Source organism: Hipposideros armiger, unplaced genomic scaffold (genome assembly GCF_001890085.2).
Source record: "Hipposideros armiger isolate ML-2016 unplaced genomic scaffold, ASM189008v1 scaffold_34, whole genome shotgun sequence".
In the NCBI taxonomy this organism is placed as follows: Eukaryota; Metazoa; Chordata; class Mammalia; order Chiroptera; family Hipposideridae; genus Hipposideros; species Hipposideros armiger.
The window spans coordinates 3,324,035-3,344,243 of NW_017731384.1; the positions used below are offsets into that span (position 1 = coordinate 3,324,035).

General features: G+C 44.4%; 1 protein-coding gene and 1 long non-coding RNA gene across 4 annotated transcripts in view; one reads left to right on the plus strand and one right to left on the minus strand.

The window, feature by feature from the left end:
• PITPNC1 (phosphatidylinositol transfer protein cytoplasmic 1) overlaps positions 1-20,209 on the minus strand; it is a 248,986-nt gene that overhangs the window by 169,221 nt on the left and 59,556 nt on the right. The gene's annotated exons all lie outside the window — the stretch shown is intronic.
• Positions 849-7,592, plus strand: LOC109380298 (uncharacterized). Its single transcript, XR_002123432.1, has 4 exons — positions 849-894; positions 2,960-2,999; positions 5,373-5,463; positions 6,431-7,592. It is a non-coding gene; the product is annotated as an uncharacterized LOC109380298 (long non-coding RNA).

Below are 20,209 nucleotides of genomic sequence, written 5' to 3' on the forward strand. Positions count from 1 at the left end.
AAAGATCTTAAAAAAAAAAAAAAAAGGAGCACATTACCATACAAACCAGCAGTCCCACTTCTGGGTATATGCCCCAAAAAATGGAAAGCAGGGACTGCAAGAAATATTTGTACACCCATGTTCATAGCATCATCATTCACCATAGCCAAAAGGTAGAAGCCATACATCCCTCCTTCAACAGATAATTAAAATGTGGTATATACATAGAATGAAACATTGATTGTTCAGCCTGAAAAAGGAAGACACAGGCTACATCATGGATGGCCCCTGAGGATATGACACTAAGTGAAATAAGCAAGTCACAAAAGGGCCAATACTGTATGATCCCACCCATATGAGGTCCCGAGAGTGGTCAAATTTATAGAGACAGAAAGTAGAAGGGTGGTTAGTGGGTGCTGGGGGAATGGAGAATTACTGTTTGATGGGTACAAGCTTTCAGTTTTACAAGATGAAAAGATTTCTGTGGATGAATGGCGGTGATAGTAGCACAACCATGTGAATGTATTTAACACCACTGAACCACACACTTAAAAATGGTTAGGATGGTAAATTTTGTTATGTGTATTTTACCACAATTTCAAAAAACTTTTTAAAAAGCGGGGGAGAGGGGGCAATGTGTGCCCCTTATTTATTTCTCTCTGGTGTTGGGGGACGTTACTGAGAACAAAATCCCGAAGGCAGACCATGTCATCTGTAAAACTGTGAAGCCTGAAGTCTGTGCCCAACATAGCCCAGGCCCCTGGCTTCTAATCGGCAGGGCCAGCTGAGTCAGGAAAGAGTTACAGAGCCTCAAAGCTCCCCAGAGGCTCCCTGAGGGCAGGCATCTCAGGTTATGTAACCAGGCTGCCAGCTTCCAAACACCGGAGGTGAATTCCGACATGCTCCGTGCCTGAGGTGAGCCAACTGATGATTAATTCCCAAATAACTTTATCGTGGAGCCTTTTTCTAATTCCCTAATGCAGTAATGCCCCTTATTGCTAGATGAGAAATCTCAGGGTTTTCTCTGTGATGGGTCTACCCAAATGTATTTTGAAAGAGGGGCTTATCTTTCATCTTTCCCTTCCTTTTTGCTTAGCATTCTAGGGGCAAAGAAAAACGTCAGCAAGGAGAAAATCCTGACAGCAATGGCTCTTTTGAACTGCTTGGTGATCCAAAGCTTTCCAGCCAGTAAGCTTTCTGCTTTACTGACACCCTAATGACAGATAGACAAGAAAAACACCACAGCTACTCTCTCTGGTCAGTGGTCCCTTTTCCTGAATCAGCAGTCCATGAGGATCTTATGCAGGGGATGACAGGGGAAGATGTTTTCTAGAGGGAGTCTCTGAGGCCCTGGAGGCTGGTCCCCAAAACTCCGTGTCTGAGCTCTGGCCAGGCATCTACATAAACCTGTCAGGCTCCCCCAGCCTTGGACGAGCAGCCCCAGAGCAGCACTCACATTCGGCTTAGAAAATCTGTGCCAGTGATTCACCATGAAGCCCAAGGTTTGGCAGCTGGAAAAAATGTAAACTTTCCCCTTTCTTAGAATTTGCAGATTCACAGTTCAGCCAGAAGCCAATCATTTAACACCAGTTGGATTAAGTACTTGGATAGCCTTCTACTGAATTCAGACAGACACAGAGAAACACTTACTTGTGTCTTTGACATAAAGTTTTGCAAAATTAAACAAATTCCTCTAAATCTGAGCGATAACAGAAAAAGGGAGAGGTTCTTATCCATGGAGGGCAAAAGAAATTAAACTTAAATGGTGTGACTTGTTTGTGATGAGATCTAACCAGTTCCCTAGTTGATGGGTTTTTTGGTTTTTTTTTTTCAATCTAGATATTTAGCAATAAATTCCAAAAATACTGTTTAACATAGAACATACCACTTTGGGAATTCCAGGAGTCATCTTGAAGGGCAAGGGGTGGGGGGTGTTTTCTGGACGCTTCTAATACCCCCACCCACTCCAAACGCATAGATATTTGTCAGTCAATCATATTCCTCATTATGTATCTGGATTCAGAACAGAACCTCCCTGCCTCCCCCCACCCTCATTTTCCCCATTTGCTTGTCGTTAGATGGAAAGGAGAAAACCCCCTCGCTCATAATAGTCGCTCCTGCTTCTTGATTTCCACACGGCTCTCTGGAGCCCACGGAACTCTTAAACTATGAAGTCGTCCATGGAGTGTGTGGACGGCAGCACCCCCGCTGTACACTGGTACCCCTACTGTCCACTGTCATCTCTCACTAGGTCTTTGGGCGCAGACATGAAGTTAGCAGGGCTATTAATATATACTGCCACCGGAGAAAGGAGAATTGTATTTCCCACCGTCACTCCTTTAAGGCATGCTAAGCACCCTATGTAACTTAATAGCCTATTCCTTTCTTTGCCCACAAAAGAGACTTCGGCTCATGAAAAATCACCATTAATATATAGTGTTCATTGTACATACAGCCTACCACTAAGATAATATAGTATATTCCAAAACCCTGCCAAGACGCTGAGAACATTTTTTTGGCACATGGAAACAGCAGAATGACCATAAATTATGTAAAGGAAGAAAATTCTTAGTACATTTCAGAAAAAAAATAAAAACCTCTAGCAACAAGATTTAACACTTAATAACTCTCACGTGCTCAAGTTTCCGTTTAATCAATGGCGACTTTTGCTACTTGAACACATCTAGGAAGCGTCACCAAAAGAGTAATTTTAATATTGCATCTAAATTCGATCCGAGTGGTTACATTTTTATGACAGAGTAACATTTGCAGGGCCATTCTTTAATACAGAAGTTATTAAATCCCACAGTCCCTTAATCCACATTGCAGACTAATCTAATGCATTTAAGCCGCCCTTGAGAAGCCATCCCTCAGCATGCGGCTCGTACAGTGTGATAGCTTTGGCTTTTCTGACCTAAGAAGTCATTTTTCCCCTCTTGACAGCCTAAGAGTCATCTTTCATAATGTTTTTTTTCTGTAGTTCCAACGCCTCTCAACTCCTGACAGTCCAGAGTGACTTGGTAAGTCCATTCTTCTCCCATCAAAACACCCATTTACTGCAGCAGCTGCCGACTCCCAAGCACATGGTCTGGCAAATATCCTGTTATAAAATCTGAAAATCCTGGCGCTTTCTAGCAGGGTCCACACATTTCCCACTGTGCCCATGACCACTGGGAAACTGACACATACATACTGGGGGTGCCAAAAAAATGTATAGAAGTGGACACTTTGGTCAATGTTGCTCAAGCAGTAGTTCGCCGTCATCAGAAGTGTCTGATGGACGTTGATGGTCACCACTTTGAGCACCTTTTGTACTTGGAGAAGTCAAACGTGACTTGTATTCATCTTTTGTTATCCGTATATATTGAGTATTACAAGTTTAATACAATTTTCTCTCTTAAAATGTTTTTTTTTTTGCTCCCCTGGTATATATTTAAAGACAGTCTAGCCAAGCGTTTAAGCTAAGCACCCCATGGCTATATTCTACCAATCTTAAGTAAGTCACCAGGTCTCTTTAAGTCTGTTTCCTTGCTTGTAAGATGGGAATAGCAGTTGTAACCACCTTCACTGACACAATGACTAAGAATCCAAAGAAAGCCCAGTACTTAGGGTGGCATTTGAAGTTTTTATTAAAATATTTAGTCTGATTTCTCAGGGAAGTGGACTAATTTTCCCAGGTCCAGACTAATGAGCAAAGCAAGCACCAGCAAGCTCTAAATTAGGGTTCCCCTGCCTTAAATATTTTTTTCAGAACAAGGTCAGATGTAAATTAACAACAGCAGCAGCCTCTAGAGAACTGGCTTTATGTGGTAACTAAACTAAAAATGAATTATTTGATAAAAAGTCAGGATGGTCCCAATTTGGAATGACAAAATATTTCAACAAAGGCTTATGTTTTTAATCTAGAAAGAGTTGGCTATAAATGATCTCAAGCTTAACAGAAATCTAATCAGACGAAGCTAGAGAATAAGAACTAACACAGGTATCTGTCATGTGGGCACTTTCTGAGCTGGGTATCATGCCCATATCACAGGCAAGAAAACCGGATGAAGAAACAGATTAGCAGGCATGAAGGAAGGATGGCTATGCCATGACATCCAACAGTGTGAGCTGCATCATAAAATTTCCTGCTCTTCAGTTATAAACTGAGCTGTGTTTTTAAAATTAAGATCTAAATGCTTTTCAAGTAGAAAAACCACAGGTTGAAGTAGGGCGTGCCCCCAGGCCACCGACCAATGCAAGCTGTTGGTCCTTCACTGGAAACTCTTTCATTCTGCTCTCAGATGGGTGGGTAGGTGATGGAGAGATGGGCAAATGGACTGATAGTCTTTGAAATCAATAAACATATAGGTCATAAAACATTTTCCAGAATCTTTGTACTGATCAAACCAGAATCACGCCCCCAGTGGGAAGATTTATCTTAATGGTGATCCAAAAGAGGGCAAGAAAAATTATTTTAAAAGATGGTATTGCTTTTCAACTCTTTGACCACTTTATAACCAGAAGGAAATAGTTTATTTTTGTTGTCACTGTGAAATTTTAACTCTCAGTGCTCTGAGTAATGGTTTTAAAAAAAAGGAACTTTGAAATTCTTTGTCTAGAGATGGTTTGGCTGTGAAACTTCCTTACAAAATTGGCTGCAAGTCCAATTTCTGCCCCAAATGGGCTTATTGTTAATATGAATCAAGAAACGAACTCGTCATCTCTGCAGATGCTGGGACCTAAAAATGACACCCTCACTTCCACTCCATCCCAGTCCTCAGCCCACCACGCCCACAGGTCAGGAGCAAGGAAAGCATTGCCCTCTCTTCACTGGGGTTCCTAGCTAAAGTTCCCTTGCATGGTGGAAAGTAAGCTGGCGACCCCCAGAGGCATAACATAAAGAGAGGCATGGTGTGGGGCTGGCCGAGTAGCTCAGTTGGTTAAGAGCTCGCTCAAGAGTTTGAGCTCTGAGCAACAGCAGTTCGATTCCCGGCCCGAGCTGAGCTGCCAACAGGTGGCAGGATGNGTTGGTTAAGAGCTCGCTCAAGAGTTTGAGCTCTGAGCAACAGCAGTTCGATTCCCGGCCCGAGCTGAGCTGCCAACAGGTGGCAGGATGGCTCAAAAAAAAAAAAAAAAAAAGAGGGAGAGGCATGGTGTGTTGTGGGGCCAGGTGACCAGAGGACTGAAGGTCAGAGAGAGACACGGTTCTGAATTTGGCTGCAAACGAACTATGTGACCTCAGCAAGTCACTTGCATCTTTGGTCCTCATCTGCAGAAGAAGGCAACTGGATCACCCACTTTTTAAAGTCCTTCCCAGCTGTGAAAATCATTATTTCTAGAATAAGCATTATTTGCAAAACAGCAATTTTCAAATCTCGGGTTCATTTGCTCATCTCCTCCTTGCCTTTTAGGAAGAAGTGCCTGGAAAAAAAAGAAAAACACCAAAATACCCACTGGTTCTTGCTGTCCGCCTCCATTTTGTTGCATCTCATGGACTATCAGGTAAATTGCAAATGGACTCCAGTGTTTGAAAGGACCATGTTTGGGGTGGGTTAAAGAAGACACCAAAGTCCACGGTTTGACTTTTGGAGGGTATATGTATAAAACCAGAACATCTTTTTGGTTTTTCTAGCCTACTCTCTACAGACTTGAAAACTCTGGTGCTAGGCAAAAGATACGTAAGACTTGATCCTGTTGTATTGTGGTTACTAAAAATCTATCAAAGATAGTAAATTTTCTTTCCAAGGGAGGAAAAAAGCCCTTTATCTATAGTGTACTTCTGGTTTACCTTCCAAATTGGTCTAGAAATACTGTACTCAAGATAATCATATTTAAAAACTTGAAAACCATATTTTTAAGTGTATTTAAAAAGAATTTATACATTAAGTCAAGCATTTCCTTTAAGTTATAGCCCTTCAAGATATTTTATGTTAAAGATCACTAGGGATTTAACTAAGAATTACAATAAACAACAGCTAACTGAAGGTCAATTAGAGGCTTAACTTATTAGTAGGAAAATATGATTCCGTTCCTCTATGCTGAAAAAGGAGATCATGCGACCCTAACATGTCACAAAACACAAATAGTGTTACTTTTTCCAAAGATCCAAGTAACCCTGGTAGCTCAATGAAGTAGAATTGCAAGCTTTTTAATTGACCTAAGCCTTATGCCATGATCCCAGCCTTTTCTCCTCGGCACTTACCTGGCCACTCTTTTGGCCTTTTGCATCCATGAGTTTGAATTGTTATTGGTCCAGTTAGTCTATCAGACTAAATCCCTTGTGGGCAGTACCTACATTTTATACCTCGTCTGTCTGCTTAATTCCTGAAGGAAATGTCCTCCACAAGACATCTAATCCGAAACTCTATCCCTTTCAAAATGTTTTATATTATTTTTTTATTATACAGGTAATGCATTTAGCAGAGACTGAAAGCTGTCCAAAAAAATTCGTTTTCTCCCTCCTCCATAGCACAGTGTTGTAGCTGGTCACACAGATGCCTATCAGGATTCTGCTTCCTGCCTGCCTTGCAGTTGGCAGCCGGATGTAGCCATGTGACTGTGTCCCTGCTACGGGGATGTGAGAAGTGATATGTGCTGCTTTGGGACCAGGGCCTCTTCCATGAAACCTCTTCCTCCTTGTTATGACACTCAGCCTTGACCATCAGCCTCCCAGAAGATGACAAGCCCCCGGGGAATGGAGGAGCTACAAATGGAAGGAACCTGGGTCCGTGTATATCTGAATGGAACAGAGCCACCTGCAGAGATGGAACACCGACCTCATACCATTAAATGAGAGAAAATCATTTCTTTAAGTATCAATATTGTGGATCTCTTAGCAGCTTGGCCTTTTACTATAACTATAATAATACATGCATATGTATAGTTGAAAAGATGAGAAGCAGAAAAAAAAGTCACCTGGATCCTACTACACCTAAATAATGATTACTGTTTGGGGTAGCTCCTTCCAGACTGTTCTCTATGCCTACAAAAAAAAAAAAAAACTACATATACATATCTTCTACAGAAATAAAACCACACTGGTTTACAGCCTCTCTCACTTAATATCATCTTCTATTTAATATGGACATTTTTCTAAATAAAAAACATACCTATATCATTTTAATGGCTATTCTATAATAGCCTATTGCTAGATTTATCAGAATTTATTTAACCAGTTTTTCATTGCTGGACATTTGGGGGTTTTTTTTCTTTTAAAAATTCTATTATAAACAACACTGCAGAGGACATGCTTGAATGTAAACCTTTACCGGTCAGATTCTTTTTTTCTCTAGGACTCAATTCTTAACATCTTTGCATATCCTCTTTCTGGGTACCTGCAGGCAGTCATACTGTCTGATATGTAGTTGCAAGGCTACTTTCATTAATTACATTTTTGGATGAATTCCCATTCAGGTTTTTTCATCCATAGACAACCAGAAAACCAAACAAGGATCCAGCTCCCCAGGCAGTACCCAAGATGAATAAATGACTCCCCACCTAGTGGCATCAGCTAGACTCCCTGTTACAATGCAGCCCTGGTTGGTAAGAAAAGAAAGCACTTGTAGACCTTGTTTCCTGTTGACAAACCTTGATCTACATCTGTGTTGCCAATTACTTGTTCAATAAACCTGTTACTTTTGGGGAAATAATAAATAATTCAGGGAAAGTCATATTGAATCCTCTGACACCTGTTGCTTGCATGACTCTGAATTATTCATCAGCGTGCATAAACAGTATTAATTAAAGAAAAGTACTGAGGCAAACCATTGAAATAGAAATGAGCCTTGTGGAAGAAAATACCTTTACTCAAAGCACACTTTCCCTGTCATTGACAAATATCTCAAAGAACACACACACACACACACCAGTCCTTGGGGTTTAAGGAGCTGCTGCTACACTGAGAAATCAGAAGACAGAATATAAATGACAAACACTATTTTATGTTTCCAAATGTATTTTGCTTCTCGCTCCTTCAGAAAAAGCATCATCTTCGATTTGGTCCCTTCTCAGCAGTCTCTGGGTTTGTTCTCGGTTTAGAGGAGTGTAATGGGCTTGAGAGAGAAAAGAAGTTGACTAACTGAGGTTCATAAGAATTGCAAGAATAAGCAGCAGCGGATCAAGTCATCATCTGCTCATTTGTAAACTGAGATTTAGACATATTAATGGAAGAGTGTCCCCGTCCCCCCGCCTCCAAATTAAGGAGGGCTCAATTAATCTAGCTGCCACAGCCTGATCATTTATTTCCATGACGACTCTAGCACTTCCTTTTGACAAAGCACTTTCTTGTGGTAATAAGCAAAAGAGAAAAAACCTTGCAGGCTGTCTGCCTCTTCCACGCGAGTGGCCGTTGGCTAATTCTTCCCCAGTCTGTCTCTCGGTGCACTGAGAGTGATGTTAGATTCAGTAACACCCTCCACTGTAGAAGAGATGGCAGAGTATGTGTGTGTGGAGGGGAAGTGTGAGCATAAAGGAAATGTGTTCGAGTTTGCGAAGTTCTGTTGGTAAACAGATGCCTCCAAAGGGGCAGGGGGGCAGGGGTGTCTCGGTACCCGGTACCTCAGGTACCACAAGAAACAGGATTCTCAGGAAAGGCAAGGTGGGGAGCTGCTGATGGGAAGCTTGAATCCGATTTTCAGAGAAGCCTATTTCGTTGTGTAGCTAATTGTTGACACGGATGTAACCCTGCCTGCTCCCTTCACCCCAGTACCAACTGCTGGGGTTGCTGTGGGCAACAGAGGAGAAACACTGGGGAGTGGGGGGAGGGGCGGGGAGCAGCAGGGAACACAGACACAGAGGCCAGAGGAAAAAGAAATATCAAGAAAAAGAAAACAGATTGAAGAAAGCCACAAGCCCAGTTTGGGCAGTTTGGGGTCTTTTCAAAACCTCTGAATTCAGAGGACTGACAAGCAACTGGCAAGGTCGTCCTGTTAGTGACGACCCATGAATGGCTTCTGTGCATAAATCAGCACTCCAGCCTCTCCAGATCCGACCCACGGAGACCTCCCAAGGCTTCCAGAAAAAGAGAAACACAGAAACCCTCCACACACTTTTGAATCCCCTTTCAGTGACACCCTTTCAAGGGGTTTCACAAATGGGGACAAGCCCTCCTTGTCCCTCCAAGTTTGGTGTGTTGTGGTTTTGTTCCTGTGGGGAGGAAGGTTGGAAGAGGCACAGGAGATACTGAGGGGAGCTTGGAGAACGGGAGAAATGAAAGCAGGAAAAACAGCTCGGCCCAGCTCAGAACGGCCCTTCATCAAAGGGGGTTTGTTGTTAAAAGCAGCAGAGGAGGGGTGGAAAAGAAGCCAAGGCTCTCCGTTTCCCAAAAAGAGGTTCAACAGGGACTTCTGTGTCTCTTTTAGGCGCTACCCAAAATGAAACTGCAGATTTAGAGAAGATCACTCGGATAGCAATTAGATTTTAAGAAACAAACCAAAATAGACCTCTTTTAGAAAGCCAGTGGATGGACTCGCTGGGGAAGGGTGCCGCCCACCTAAGAGTCCAGCTAGGGTGCAGCTTCTTTGTAATGTCACTTGCTTCCCAGATGCCCACACAGCCTTAACTTTGTCCAAATATTCAGACACAAACATTTACCGAGTACCTTCCATTTAGAAAAAAGAACAAAAAAAAGGAGCTGCCTCCCTCCTTTCCAACACAGGCAGGTTCTAAGCTACAGGTAAAGTGAGACTCGTCGGAGCAGAACACGACAAGCTGAACCTTTCCTCGTTTGGTTACTCCAGCACGGACATGCCATCACTCTCAACAGGAAGAGCCTGGAGACAGCCCACAGACTGGCGTCTTGGCTTGGCAGCTACACTATGATGCACCCAGAAATTGGGGGCTGTGAAAACATGCTCTACCTGCTAGCAGTAAGCAAGACTCTTAGCGGGAGCAGGGGAGCATCTGGGTCCTCCTGTGGCTTCAGTCTAGGAGGCCCGTGAAACCCACAGGGCAGCGGAAGCCAGGGCCCCGGATGGTGGCCACCCAAACCTTGAATGCTGTCTGAATGGTAAACATAAAACAAAAATGGGCATCCTTAATAGAGATACGGATGGGCAGGCAGCTCAGTAAACCCTGACTCAGAGGCAGCACCCAGTTTTACCAAACTTCCTGGTGCATAGGAATCACCAGAGAATCTTATTACCATGTAGATTCTGATTCCGAAGGTCTGGGATGGGGCCTGAGACTCTGCATTTCTAACCAGATTCCAAATGATGCTACGCTGCTGCCACTTCAAGTAGCAGCCCTTCAACCCAGACAGCACATTAGAACACTGTAGCTCTGAAAGGGAAACCCATGATCCAGCCCTTCCCCTGCTCAATTAAATCAGTGTATGTGGTCACGGGGATGTGAAATATAGTACGGAGAATATAGTCAATAACATTGCAAAAACTATATATAGTGTCAGATGGATAGTAGGCTTATCGGGGGGAATCACGTCGTAAATTATATAAATGCCTAACCTCTACGCTGTACACCTGAAACTAATATAAAATAATATTGAATGGCAACTATAATTTAAAATATATATATATATATATAGGGCCGGCTGAGTGGCACGATGGTGAAGAACTGGCTTGGGACACCAGAGGGCCCCAGTTCGGATCCCACATATGAGGGCCAGTGACACTGCCCTCCACAGCTAAGATGCTGAGCAACAGCTCAACCTGGAGCTGGGCTGCCGGCAACTGCGTAGGCTGCAGCCCCTGTGGCAGGGGGTTGACATGGGCTACTGTGTGTAGCCAGCAGTCAGCGTGAGCGGCCAGCAGCTGCAGTGAGCGGCCGTCCAGAAGCCGGCGACTGATCTGCCTCGCCCGGGAAGAGCGCAATGATGGTGCCAACTTGGGCTGGTGGAGCAACGTCCTCCACAACTAGACTGAAGAGCAAGGCAACAGCAACTTGTCTGTTCCCCTTCCCCCAATTCCCCAGCACTGTTCCCATCCCCCAATTCCCCAATAAAAATCTTAAAAAAAAAAACACAACATATATATATATATGTATGTATATATGTATATGTGTGTGTGTGTGTGTGTGTGTGTGTATATATATATATATATATATATATATATATATATATATATATATATGGTCACGGGACGTAAAGTACCATAAGGTTGAATAAAGGAAAGCAAAGGGAATATAATGAATGGTATTGTAAAAGCAATGTACGGTGTCAGGTGAGTGGTAGACTTGTTGGGGTTATCACTCTGTGAGAAGTGTAAATATCTAATCACTATGCTGTTTTGTACACCTGAAACTAATACTAAAAAAAACAAACAAAAAACAGCATATATGGCAGTGAGGTCAAGCACTGGGATTTTTTAAGTTTCTCAGGTGATTCTTACATGCAGTCAGGGTTGAAAACACCTTGGCTGGACTAATTCTGTCTCTCAATATCAACTGGTTCTGTGGACCCCTGGAAACTCATCCCTGAAAACCTTTGTTTTGTAGCAGAAAAGGGGATATGCTGGCTGAAACGGACTGGTATAGAAACAAATGCACAGGATTTTAAAGTACTTGGAAAGAAGGGAGAATAGTTATTTTACATGATAGTCTCTTAGTTTCTTTAATTAGTGAGGAGTGAAGAGTGTCCCTGACTAAAGAAATTCCGCAAGTATGGCTGCATGCTAACTCTACCGAAGAAATTGTTTTTTAGTTAAGTGACTTCCCTGTCGTGCTGTAAAAATCCCCAAAGCCCAACGCAATGGAACTCAAACTTTCTTAAATGACAAGTGACTCATAAATGGATTTTAGGTCCCAAAGGCATCCCAGCCAGTACCTTGAAAAACCTGAAACTATTTCAAATATGGATTCCTGGCACCAACTGAACGCTGATACAGGATCTACAAAGAACCCGCGATCCCTCCCTTTCCACTCCTCCCCTATCCTGTCAATCCCAAGGTCCCAGGTGCAAGGAAAGTCCTGTGCTGCCAACCTTCAACTTTCTGTGCAATAAACAAAGCTCCAGAGGACATCAGTTCTCCCAGCTGCCAACAGATGGCATCAGTGGTCGTGCAAGGTTGGTTCAGCCTCAACCTTGGCCCTTGTTCCTTAATCTCTGTCATGTTTGCTATGTTTGAAAGGCAGTGTCTTGTTAAAAACTTACTGAAGGTGAACAAAAATTAGGTCAAAATGCAAGCGTCTTTGGATAATGAAATGAGAGAGAGGTGTAGGGGTGGGCGTAAGAGTCCCCAATGTGCCTGGGTCTCTTAGGACACAACCTTGCCAGGAACCAGTGCGGACCCAGGTAGGTTAGTGTCATGTCGGAATGATAACAATTGGACTTTCGGAAACTAACCTTTGAGGAGAGCTTGTGTGTCCCCAACTGACAACAGAAGTGCTTCTCACAGCCCACGCAGAAACCACACAGAAAGCAAAACATCCCTCCACCATGAGGCGAGGCTATAACCACAGCAACACTTTTCAGAACCTTTGAGAACCAGAACTCCGTTTCGTCCAGATTCATCAGGCAATTTTGTCTCCCGATTGTGTGCTCAGAACACCATTAGCCATTCCCAAGAAAACAGGGCCCTCCCTTATCAATTGTGGCCACGCTGAGTGTACAGTTTAGTTTAGTTTAGTTCTTTCTGCAGGAACTAAAGCCATGGTCTTAGTCGTCTGAAGGTCATGGTCAGAAATCTTGTGGATTGCCAGAATTGTTTTAGATCAGTGGTTCTCAGCCAGGGGACTTTGCTCCACAGGGGACATGGGTGGCACTGCATGAAGACATTCTGGTGGTCCCGCTGTGGGAGGGTGCTACTGGCATCTAGTGTGTAGAGGCCAGGGATGCTGTTAAACATCCTATAATGCACAGGACAGCCCCCACAACCAAGACTTATCCAGTCCAAATGTCAATAGGGCTGAGGTTGAGAAACCCTTCTGTATTTTGGCCAAGAAAATTTAAATTCTGAAAGTCAATTTGCCACTGTCACCACAAAATAACATCTTGAGTGAGAAGACAACAGCTAATGAATGGGAACTCCTTCCTGATGTCAAAATCAGTCCTTCCAAGCTTTCTTCGTCCCTGTTGTTGAGAACAGAGCGTCCCTCATTTTTGCCAAGGCCTCCTCCCCTTCTGGGTCTCATTCTCAGGAACTTCGCTCCATCTACCATATACACTCCCTCAGCGCTGCACTCTTTCTTACCACCTCCCTCTGCCAGATCAAGAGAGGCTGGTCTTCTATTGTAAAAACATCTCTCACCCAAAGAATAAAATAAATTAGCTGTGAGCCCATGCTGACATAAAACAAATAATTGGATGAATAACTAATGGAGGAGAAGACAAATGTTCCTTACAGGAAAAGTCTAAGTAATAAACAGAGACAGAATGAGAGAAAGCCACCAGTAGAAGGGACAGCTGCAGGCAAGACCCATTGGTAAATGTTGAATGTTTTTTAAAGAAGACACAGGATGCTTGCGTAGCCTGAAAGCATCTCTCCAAAAGTATTGATTAATTACTGGGGTGGTTTTGGCACACCTTAACAACCTTTCTTTGGTATTCCTCCCTCTAGGAGGGAGAGCTTAATTCCCCCTCCCCTTATATGTGGGCAGGATTTAATTACTCACTCCTCAGGTCCTGGGGACAGCTTTCCAGAATATCAGGCTGACCCCTTTAGGGGTTTTAGTTTTTGGTCATGAAGATATTTTGACATGATATCCAAACACAGCGCACACCTGGGTGTGCCTGGCAGGTGGCTTTGTTTTTTTATGATTTTGAGTTTTCCACCAAGTACAGAGCTTGGTGTTTACCCTGAGTGACAGCTGCTTGTAGAGCAAACCTGTTTGGGGCGCAGGCACAGCCAACCTCATGAGATTCCTAAAGGGACATGTTGGTATCGCAAGAGAACAGTACTTGGTTCCAAACTTCAGAATTTTGCAGCAGCCATTCAATCACTGACACGGCCACTTCAAAAGCCTCCCTGACAACATCCATTAAGTTAATACCCTAGTCACTCTAGGTCAGAGTAAAGATGAAAAAAGTACAACCAAAATGCTCAGTAGCCCAGCCCTCCCCCAATCTTGTATCTGGAAAGACATTTGATGTCAGGAAAAAAGAATCTCCTGGATGCCTCCAAGTCCTCTTCAGCTAAAATGGTAATAGACTGGGCTCAAGAAGAAATCAGACAGTCCTCAGCGCAAGAATGCCAGGTTATTATTTTGTAAAAAGTAGGGTCAAAGCCCTGTTAGTAGGAAGAAAATCGTTTTCTTCGTATAAAACTAGATTGGTTGCTGGATTGTTTGGGGCAGAAAATTAATACTCACTGCTGAGGCCTACCTGTCTTTAGTTGACCCTGGAGGAAAGGGGTTGAAAGACAGGCAAGAACTAAAGAATTCATCATCTCCCACCCTACCTCTCCCCAACCAATGGGGCTCACCACTCCTTTTCAGAGCCAGCAACCCCACAGTGGGATCCAGCTCAAGCCAAGGGTGCCAGAGGCACAGGCATCTGAGCCTCCTTTTTCCTGGGCCCTTGAGTGCAGTCTTTCAAGAGAGGGGACTGAGGAAATTGAATCTGGAGGGCAAGAGGGACACGCTGAAAAGGGCACCAGGAGGACTGGTGAATTGAGTTAGAAAAAAGCCACCATCTGACCCTACTCTCCTTGCTGTTCTGGGTAATGCCAGAGCGCCCTCCCTGGATCCCTTACCTAGGCACAGGTTGCTATGAGTGTCAACAGCTAATGGGTCCCATCTGCCCCCTAGTCCATATAACTGCTTTCAGCCAGCGGGAGCCACTCCATCTGGGAGGCTGTACCTTCCCTGAGAGAGGCCGACAACCAATCAATGGCTGGCATGGGAGAGGGGTACAGAAGGAGGACCCTTGGATGGAGGGAGGCTAACTCTGTGGTGCAAGCTCCCCAAGAACCCAGCTGAAGTTCAGCTTCTCCCCTGCCCTGCGACTCTCCCCACCTCCACCCCTACACCATACATGATCTCTATGAGAATCCCTCGGCTTCTGAGGAACCTGACCCAAGACCCTAGGAGTGAAGTTCTGGGAATCCTGGCAGAAGAACTTCTAGCTTAAGGACTCAAGTGCTCCCTTGAGGACAATGAGGCAGAGGGCTCTGACCCAAGCCCAGTTGATGCCCCAAACATCAGAGATAAGGCTCATTTCTCAGCTCCGCCTTTTTCAGATTGGAGAAAGGACATCAGAAAGAGGGGCTCTGACATGCCTGGGTGACAGCCCTGTCTCCTAAAAAGATGTTGCACCAAAAGGTTGATTTTTCTAGTTCCTGGGTACCCTGTACCCAAGTTGGGAAAAACTCAACACTGGCGAGTCGTCTCACAGATAGATCACTTTGATGTAACAAAAAAGAGTTACATCAGCCATCAAGTCTTTTTTTTTTTTTAAGATTTTTATTGGGGAATTGGGGGGATGGGAACAGTGCTGGGGAATTGGAGGAAGGGGAACAGACAAGTTGCTGTCGTTTTGTTCTTCAGTCTAGTTGTGGAGGACGTTGTTTCACTGGACCAAGTTAGCACCATCATTGCGCTCTTCCCGGGCGAGGCAGATCAGTCGCTGGCTTCTGGATGGCCGCTCACTGCGGCTGCTGGCCGCTCACGCTGNTGCTGGCCGCTCACGCTGGCTGCTGGCTACACACGGTAGCCCATAGCAACCCACTGCAGCAGGGGCTGCAGCCTACGCCGTCGCTGGCGACTCACGGCAGCCCAGCTCCAGGTTGAGCTGTTGTTCAGCATCTTAGCTGTGGAGGGCAGTGTCACTGGCCCTCATAGGTGGGATCCGAACCGGGGCCCTCTGGCATCCCAAGCCAGCTCTTAATCATCGCGCCACTCGGCCGGCCCATCCATCAAGTCTTTTTTATCAACAAGGTACAGCAGGTCATGGAATAACATCGCTTCATGCAACATTGTTTTGTTATAATGATAAGAAAAACAAAAATTCGATTCCAGGCCAGGGCCACTATCTGTGTGGAATTCACACATTCTTCCCATGTCTGCATGGGATCTCTCTCGGAACTCCCTTTTCCTCCCACGTCCCAAAAAGGTGCACGTCAAGGTGAACTGGCGCGTCCACATCGTCCCATCCTGAGTGAGTGTGGGTGTGTGAGTGAGCCTGGGATGGAAGGGCATCCTGTCCAGGGTGGGTTCCGGCCTGGCGCCCTGAGCTGTCAGGAGAGACCCCAGTCACCCATCCACCACCCTGAACTGGCTGGAATAAGTGGGCTGGAAAAGCATCATCTTACTTGTTTTTATTCATCTTTCTTAAATGTATGTATAGCTCACATTTATTGCAACGTTTAACGTTAGAAGTGTTTTGGGTCTTAATTGAGATGTTTGGTGACGTTTTTGTCACCAGAAATAGGCTGCAGGACCTTAACTCTTGTTTATATCAGTTAGCCCATGGTAAAATTGGTGTCCTTATATGTCATTTTGCTCAAAGTCACAGTTTCCAAGAACCTGACAATGGACGGCAGTAAGGGAGGACTTACTGTACTTAAGGTATTTTGCATTGGTGCTACCATCACCGCAAGACTATCTTTCCTTAGTGCTTTTCAAGGCTGTTTTCTTGACACTGGATGAATAGGAAACTCTCTCCTACACACATTCTATCACCTTTTCCCCGTCCCCCTTTTCACTTCTCTATGCTCCTCTGGGGGCTTCCTAGGATCACCTACCTCCCCAAATCCTCATCTTAGGGTCGGCCTTGGGGGACCACGCTAAGACAGGTGTACATCCAGTAACATGAAATCACAGTTCCCAAGGGCAAACTCCCAGTGACTAGCCCAGGAATGCAAAGCCTACCTCTGTGATCTAACTAGCAGTAACAAGACGAAGTGCTTGATTCTTGGGCAAAGCAGCTTAAAAGCCAGAGAGGTGTAAAAGAGTGCTCTAAAACAGCCCAAGAACTTTATACAACTCATAACACTGTGCTAACTTTGATGCAATTTTAAATCAGCTTTTTAAATTAGCTTCCATAAATCTTCGCCTGGCCCCGCTGTACCTCAGATGTTGAATGTAGGACAGTGTTCAAAGATTTTTATGGGTTCCAATTCCAATTTACCTTTCTTCTTTTACTGACTTCCTTTTGGAGTGCACCAGCGTATGAGTCCTTGAGGACTACAAAAACCAATGAATTAATCAAAGGAAAAATGTTCTTTTTCCCCCATTTAGAAATTCGCTGAAATATAGATGAAGTCCATCCTGAACAGCAGGACGTTCTGAGAAAGCCATCAGCCTAAATGCCTTTATGAATAACTATTATGTTAGAAGCTCAAAGGATCTTACATCTCAGCCAGATGAATAATCAGGCCACCAAAAAACACAGGGCACAAAATGAGCATAATGGGGCCTATACGTTTTTTTCTCTGCTTATATGAACACTTAAATTATCTTTTCATTTTCACCACCATGTACACATTCAGGTAGCTTATCCTGATACCTCTGATGCTCTTTGACCCTAAGTCAAAGACTTACGGAAGTTGATTTTGCTTTCCCAGTCCCCCAAAGCACTATGTGAAGGACAAAATATTGTAACTACAGCAATGGAGGCAACACCCTGCTTAACTCATAGGAACTGGTACTTTGGGTTCAGGAAAAGCTGAATCAAGGTTGCCACAAATAAATAGCATGGAAATATATGTCACAAATTCATTTATGAAAGTTATTAATCAGGGCCGGCTGAGTGGCGCGTTGGTTAGGAGTTGGCTTGGGGCCAGCTCTGAGCAGCAGGGCCCCTGTTCGGATCCCACATGAGAGCCAGTGACGCTGCGCCCTCTACAGCTAAGATGGTGAACAACAGCTGGACCTGGAGCTGGGTTGCCGTGAGTCACCGGCAATGGCATAGGCTGCAGCCCCTGCTGCCGTGGGCTACCTTGAGTGGCTGGCAGCCGGTGTGAGATGCCAAGAACCGCTGTGAGTGGCCGTCCAATGGCCAGTGAGCCACCACCTCACCCAGGAAGAGCACAATGATAATACCAACATGGGCCAATGAAGCAACGTCCTCCACAACTAGACTGAAGACAAAAGGACAGCAGCTTCTCTGTTCCCCTTCCCTGATTTCCCAACACTGTTCCCCTCCCCCAAATCCCCAATAAAATCTTTAAGGGAAAAAAGAGTGATTAATCAGTATTACACATAAGTATATAGTGTGTATATATATATATATATATATATATATATATATATATATACACACACACACACATAAAAACCTTACTCATATCAAGTTTTCAATTCCCCCCACCTGCCAACCAGAGGTACAAAGAGAGAAATACTTTCAGTATCCATCCCCCTTTAGCTATTATAAACTTTTACTTGCTATGTGAAGGTATTAATTAGTCTGAATTAGTATAGGAGGCTTATGATTTATATATATATATATATATATATATATTTTTTTTTTTGCTAAATATATATATATTTTTTTTTTTTTTTTAAGATTCTATTGGGGAAGTGGGGGAGGGGAATCAGGGGGTGGGGAACAGACAAGTCGCCATCCCCTTGCTCCTCAGTCCAGCTGTGGAGGACGGCCGTTGCTTCACTGGCCCATGTTGGCACCATCATAGCACTCTTCCCAGGTGAGGCAGATCAGCTGCCGGCCCCTGGACAGCCACTGACGGCGGCTCTTAGCAGCTCACACCGGCTGCCGGCCACTCACGGTAGCCCATGGCAACCCACTGCAGCAGGGGCTGCAGCCTACCCATCACCAGCGACTCACAGCAGCCCAGCTCCAGGTGGAACTGTTGTTCACCATCTTAGCTGTAGAGGCCAGTGTCACTGGCCCTCAATGTGGGATACGAACCGGGGCCCCACTGCTCAGAGCTGGTGTCCCAAGCCAGCTCCTAACCAACGTGCCACTCGGCCAGCCCAGGAGGCTTATGATTTTAAAAAATACAAACGCTAAATATCAGTATGTTATCATATACATGCATGTGTGTTATAAACACAACCTACGTATTTCTTTACAATTATTTAGTAATGAAACTAGTCTTTTTTTTTCCCCTCTGAAATTTGCCACTGAGAAAAATCATGACATCATGTGAATAATCTCCCTGGCTCCATCCCAGTTGCATAAAAGCAGTCTTTTTTCCCAACACAATATGTATTTGGAAAGTACCCAGTATGTGGTCTTCTTGTGCAGATCACTACACCTGAAGCGTGACAACAGAAAAAGAGAAACAGAAAATTGTAGTGAAGCTTACCCCTCTCAGCTCATATTAACAGAGCTCTCCTCCTGATCAAAGGACCAAGCAAATGAACTCCAAAGATGAGAGCCACTGGGCCGGCCGAGTGGCTCAGTTGGTTAAGAGCTTGCTCAAGAGTTTGAGCTCTGAGCAACAGAGGTTCGATGCCCGGCCCGAGCTGAGCAGCCGCTGAGCTGCCAACAGGTGGCAGGATGGCTCAGCTAAAAAAAAATTTTTTTAATTAAAAAAAAAAGATGAGAGCCTCCAACCGCACAGCCATGTTTAAATTACAGAGGTATGTCGTGAAAGTAAATGGAACACAACCCAGAAAAGAAGTGGAAGGGGAGCTCTCCTGGGAATGGTGAGCGGCATGGGGTCCAGAGACCTGGGTTGTAACGGTCGCTGTGTACCTGACTACTTCTGTGACGATGAGCAAGTTACCGAATACTTTCAGGCTTCAGCTTCCTCATCTACAAATGTAGGACCTGGAGTACATGACCTAAAGTCAACGCCTGTTCAAAATTCTAAGACTTTTAAGACAGCCTCTTCAATATCTAAAAAGGCTTCATAACACTGATCCTGACTCCCAAGCCTGCACGCTGGTTGTTAGAAAGATTTTGCTTCGTCACTCTCCAACCCAATGAGATGGGTCTGGAGAAAAACAGGAAAGACATGTCCTGTGTGATATGCATGTGGCCTCTGAAAAGAAAGGACATCCCCTATTTCATTAATTCCCACAGGATGCTCAGTATCTTTCATCTAACACAGACCAGACCCTCTCCGTCACGGGCCCTACAGCTATATATCATCCTGTGCTGCTCTATTGGGACCTGTCGTCTATTTGATTCAAGTAGGAAGATTCCAAAGCATTTTCAAAATGGGAGTATAAAATATGTTTTACTTCTAATCTGAGTAATTCGCACTACCAGTGGAATTGGCTCTTCTCACACACACAGTTTAGGGCAGGAGAAAGCAAGAATTCAGAGCACCAGAACACAAATAAAGGCTAACCCCTGAAGCAAAGGGCCTGAGCTGGGAGAACAGCCTACCACCTTAAACTGTTTATCCACCTGTAATAAACAACGGCAACCCATAGGCTGACAGGGAAG